General features: G+C 37.2%; 1 protein-coding gene across 3 annotated transcripts in view; it reads left to right on the top strand.

Annotated features, from left to right (window-relative positions):
* Positions 1–5,183: 5,183 nt before the first annotated feature.
* LOC103359667 (golgin subfamily B member 1-like) overlaps positions 5,184–6,000 on the top strand; it is a 44,204-nt gene continuing 43,387 nt past the window's right edge. For all 3 annotated transcript variants that reach the window (XM_008285133.1, XM_008285132.1, XM_008285131.1), the window contains exon 1: positions 5,184–5,256. The gene's annotated coding sequence lies outside the window, so the exon portion shown is untranslated. The remainder of the gene's footprint in view (positions 5,257–6,000) is intronic.

Raw genomic sequence — 6,000 nt, 5'->3', positions numbered from 1 at the left:
GATTGTTGGGTTCTCTGTTCAAAATTTGTAAGTTCTTCACCGTATTGTGTTAAGTGCTATGAGGTGGCCTATGTATAATTATAAAATATCTATTTGGCTAAACTATCTGTAGCCACGTGATTTTATTAAAGGTTCTAAGGTTAAGAGGCAAAACCATAAACACTGGAGCAAATGCTTTTTTAGGATGTCATATATATTTGGTTTCACCCCAGATATTACTTTTTTATGAATTCACCTGCAGAGATAAACACTTTAATTCTAACTGTGTGTAATTTATGATGCCATGAAATGGTTTGTCCCGTCATCAAGAAAACAGGACTTGATAACTAAAGTTCTTTGAAAGACATGAAAAGCACCATCTTTATTTTGAGGGCCTTGTTTTGTGTCACTGAAGTCAAATCTTTGTCAGATATGGCTGTCAAAAAAATTTAATTGAGGTGAAGATTTTGCATCGAAAATTCATTACTGATGGTCAAAAATCATAAAAACAAAGCTTGCATCATGAAAAGTTGTATTTATTGCATGTTTACTGTTGTCTGTAAATGTCTTATCACTGTGTGCCTGGTTTAAAATCTGGAGTGCATGTTTGTTCCTGTGTGTGAGCTGAACAGTTGTTTTAAAAGCTTATTTGAAGATGAATGACAAAGAAAATAAGTGCAGTACTGAGGAGTCCCAAATGTAGGAGAGAATGATGGAAGTGTGTGAGCTAAATCAGATATTGACAGTCAGAAGAATTAATAAGGCATGTAAATATTTTTTCTCTCTACTGTCTGATTGGCTCAACTGCTGGCGTGGTGTAAATATTGTAATGTTCTCAACACCCCTGCTGGGTTGAAATTAAAAATACTACAATGTGCATGCATGTTTTAGAACGCATTCTTTTGTTCTTGTCGTGCTTTAGTGTGTTAACTTTCCCCTTGGAGCTAGAATGTTTCATATATTAACTTGAAAAGCTGCAGTACAGACGCACAACTCATTAGATAGATATCTCATCTGGCCTGGAAACCCTCAGGATCTTCCAGGAGGAGCTGGAGAACACTGCTAGAATAGCCTGTTGCCATGGCAACCTGACTATGGATCCATGGAAAAAACATGCATCGACCTCAGCTTGACTTTTCTATTTACAACATACAAGAATACAGCCAGCCATGCTCTGTAATCCAGTGTCAGCACACTGCTCTAGTCACTTCGTGTAGACCTAATGGGACATTTACCGCACGGATTTAGCCTGACTTACTATTCTTAGTGCTTAAGACTGTTTACCAACTGCTAAAATAAACCCTGGCCTCACGGAGACACTACAGACACGCACCTATTTTGGCATCCAGTTTAAATAACCAATATAATAATAACTACCTGTATTTTTGTTAAACTTTTCTGATTTTTAAATTGTACACATATTTTAAAAAGTCTAAAGTGTGTTAAGCGCTGTGTGTTTGTGAACCCAATGGAAGCCACTGTTATGCAAAAAGCCTTCAAGGCTAAGAGGTTAAATCTTTGCAGTCAAAGGTTCTCGAAGTAGAGGAAGTGTTTAGATCTATTACTGGACTAAACACACCAACGTAGCAAAGTCAAAATACCCCAGTACAGGTAAAAGTCCTGTATCAAAACTCCTACTAAAGTAAAAGCACATCAGCGTCATGTAATAATAATAATAATTCATTTTATTTGCATAGAGCTTTTCAAAAACTCAAAGACACTTTACAGGATAAAAGAGCAATAAAAGCAACTAATACAAAAGTAGACTACGCAGAAATACAAGCAAGCAGATAAAAACAACACAAGATATCAAGATAAAGGTTTAAGTGAGAAAAGCAGAGTGAAACAGGTGAGTTTTTAGTTGGGATTTAAATATTACTGGGTCTGTGGTGTCACGGATATGTTGTGGGAGAGAGTTCCAGAGGGTGGGGGCGGCGACAGAGAAAGTAACTAAGTATGAGAATGTAATTAAAATATTAAAGCATACATCGTATATATTATTAGTTTATTGTCATCATTGTGTCAGCAGCATGTTAAAGTTGTAGCTGTCACACTTTGAACTATTCTATCCAGTTTTATGTACAAGGACCGAAGATAAATCTGAGAGTAAAGAGATGATAAAAGAGGAAAAAAACAAGTTCTGATACACAAATCTGTTTCAGTTTTTCCCGAACCTTTGATTTTTTTTTCTAAACCATTGGAACATTGAACTATTTAAATTATGAATGAGAAGTTCAAAGAGAAAAATCTGTATTTGATGGAGCTGTTAACAACTTATACACATCTAAAATGTGAGCACGTTACATACATGTGTGCTGTATTATAAAAGCTTGTTTTATTATCCGATGTCTCAAATGTTCATCTGAAAAATGTTCTCAGATAAATGTAGTGGACTACAAAGTACAATATTACCCTATAAAATGTAATGGAATGGACAGAGAAAATAGCACAACCTGTAAATACTGAAGTAAAATACAAGTACCTCAAAAATATGCTAAATACAGAAAAGCACTCGGCGAGCATGGAACTCCATCAAGGAGCTCATTTCCGCCATATTGTGATTTCCAGCCAAACAAACAGTTAAGTAAAGAAAAATACTCAGTTACACTTACAAAGTACACATTCATGAGTGAATTTAGTCAGAATAAAAAAAAATATTTTTCACTGACCAAACCAAGAAACACAACTTTAAATGTTTGTCACAACAACATATGCCTGGGTTGTGCTTGTAGCGTGATGCACAGTCCCAATAGCTTAAAGAAAAAAAATGACACAAAGTCACCACAGAGCTGTACAACTTAAAAACTGGGCCTTAGCACACCCTAGTGGCTGTACTTTTTCTCTTTTTTTTTTTAAATCACTGAAAGGCTGCAGTTAGCAAAGCAGCAGCAGGGCTACAGGAGGAGGAAAAGTCCCCTCAAGTCCCCCGGCTGTGTCTCTGACTGAGGTGTTGTTCTTGTTTAGAGCATCACAGCAAAGATGTCTGCTCTCATCCTCCAGGTGGTGACTTATAAATCTTCCAGGATGCAGTGAATCATCCAGGTGATGCACAGGATGGCTCAGAAGAGCTTCATAAGAGCCTGTCAGCTGTTCTGCCTGCCTTTAAAACCTCTGTCATGTGAAACAGTCATATGCTTCCCAGCTAAGATCACTTTCTATGATTTAAATTTTTTACAAATATTGTCCACATTATTGCATATGCACAATTACATCAACTGTGTTTGTGACACAAATGGTCTTTGTGACTCAAGTAGTTGCTTTTTCTGCACTCAAATTGCCAAAAGACAATTTGTCATTAGTAAAGATGTGGCGTTTCAGTTGCCTTCACAGCTCCAACTGACCAACGTGAGGAGGAACAAATGTACAAGGTAATCCCAGCTTTTTGCACAACATTTTCATCTTTTCAAGTAAACGCTCTTCAAATGTCTAACTTATACCTGTCTCATTTTCTTTATATTCTAAGCAAAATTTGGCATTTTTCCACACACATTTGTATGTAACAAGTAAAGTTTTGAGTCAACCTCAGGCTGGATATATTTTATTTGTTATGATTACATTTAAGTTTCTTATTTGTTTGATCCTGAAATATCAGAGATCAGTAAAGTATTTTTTGCAAGATAGTCAGTTTAACATCACAAAGTGTGTGTGAAATATTTGATTTAACCACTGCTGATTAAGTTTCTGTTGAAATGAAGTTTTTCATTTGACAGTATGACTGACATCACTGTTTTTGCTCCAGTCACAGTTGGACAGACTTTAAACCAGTCTTACATTTGCAGACCTGACATTTGCTATTTAAAAGCACAACATCATTCCAGTGTTGTAAAACTTCCAGTACGCACAAACAAACGTCAGCCCCTCAAAATCTTTTCCTTAAATAACCCTTTTCCTTCAGGGTGTTTCTTGTTTGGTAATGATGGGACTTCTGCTCCTCTGTCAGATGTGAGGTCTTAAAGTGGGCAAGCAGCAGGACTTTTTTTTTTTTTTACTGTGCTGAGTTTCTAATGACTCATATCTCTGTATCTGAATTCCAGTGGTGTGATAAGGAAGATAACATGCTGTTGATTTTTTTGTATCGGCTCACTGTACATTGTGCGATTGCATAGACAAACAGATGCTGTGTGTCTGTCATTGAAATCTCTATCATGTCATGATAAAGGCTTGAAATGTATGGCCTGTGGTCAGTCAACAGTCGACTACTCAGTAGTGTTCATTACTGGAAGTCATTTGGATTTCGTTCATATTTATGTTTGGTATTGTTTATTGATTGTCTGACCTTTCCATTCAGGACACGTTGTACATAGCAATGGAAAAAGAAGACTTGGATTAAAGATGCTTCTCTTGGGCTTGCTGATATGTTCATTATTAGCGCTGATATGCAGCCTGATGTTACTTTAGGGAATTCTTCTGTAACACTGTATTAGATGAGTTGACTTTTGTTGCATGTTTGAAATGACAAGAATCTGTCTTAAGACTTTGTAATAAAGAAAGAAGTTAAATTTCACATGGAACATTAGTGTTTATTGTTGTAATTATGTACATTATGTCAATATGAAAAAGCAGTATTGCAGAGAAAAATCACTTCTTTTTCTTCTGTCCTTTGCCTTTCTTGTTTTCCTCTGCTTTTTTAAACTTTTTTTTTTTTTTTACAGTTGCATCATTTAAGTTTTAATGGATAAATTGCAAAGGGGTGTTGACAATTTACATTTCTGTGTTTGTATCTGTTGTAATACTTGCAGGAGTTAAGAAGTCTTTTTCAAATGTATAAATAGAATAGAAACATAAACAAGTATTTTCATTGTGTGATAAATTTAACTCAAACTGGGTGCTGCTTGATAAATTGGACCGATCAGTTCCTGACCGCTGTTTAAAACGAAAGCAGAAATGATAGGTCTGTCACTCTCTTGCAATTTGTTTCGTCTTTGATTCGCTTTTTGTCGGGACAAGAACTTATTCTGAGATAAAACAAATAATGAGCGAATAGAGGACTTCACTTCTACACTGTAGCTATTGATTACGGCCACATCGACGACTTCTATACATATAATTTCATTTTCTAAGTGATTTTATTCAAACAAGCTGGATTTCCTCCATCCTGTCAACACGACAGAAGTGCGCAGGCGCAGGTTCCTCCCAGTTGTCTGTTGACAAACGTGACCAAATGCATATCTCTGTCCCGTCTGCGATTCCGTCTCCAAGTGGAATAAAATGTAATTTCACTGGGTTTTGTCGACGCAGCGCTGCTTCGGGTGGACTCTTCATGAAGTTGTGAACCCGGTAAGCACTTAAAAGCGACACAAGTTGCATGACAGACCGAATTTATCATGTCAAATTCGATGCTAGCAAAGTTAGCATGTAGCTATCGAGATAAAGTTAGCTAGCTGGATTAGCTAGCATGTTAGCTACAACTGGTGTTTGGGTAAATAACCGGTCGAGTTGCCCACCGCAACCCCTGAGGCCTTTCTCTGGAAGGTGTGCAGAGCCTTTGCGGTTTAATTGAGCCGTGATACCAGATTATTAGTTATTGTAACAACCTTCAAAGGTCGGCTAACCTCGGGCAACTTTTAATGAAGCTAGACTGCTAGCAGATTGTGTTGTATATGGGGATTTTGTCAGGATTACTTATCAGTTTCTGACTTTAGGTTTCTTGCAAGCTACGAGTATATTCAGCAGACTAATGTGTATGTATGCATGTCTGTTTCAGCAGTCTGCAGCATCTTTAGCTGTGTCTCTCATTGAATTACTCAGGCTAGATCATTTATTATTCAGTGATTTAGCTTCAGTATTACCACAGCACCGTCACAACCCAGCAGGTGTTTAACCCAAAAAATGGGATGCATCCTTCCATTCATTCATTTTTTTCTGCGTGTCTGGAATCGGGTCAGCAGACTGAGGAGGATATTCTAGACTTTTCTCCCCCCAGCAATGTTTTGCAGTTCCTCCTGGGTATCTGAAAGCAATCCCAGGCAGGTGAAATATGTAATCTCTCTGTCAAGTCTTCCCCTGGATCTGCTTCCTGTT

The sequence above is a fragment of the Stegastes partitus genome, unplaced genomic scaffold, assembly GCF_000690725.1.
Source record: "Stegastes partitus isolate 25-593 unplaced genomic scaffold, Stegastes_partitus-1.0.2 Scaffold388, whole genome shotgun sequence".
Lineage (NCBI taxonomy): Eukaryota > Metazoa > Chordata > Actinopteri > Pomacentridae > Stegastes > Stegastes partitus.
This window is presented reverse-complemented; position numbering and strand designations above follow the sequence as displayed.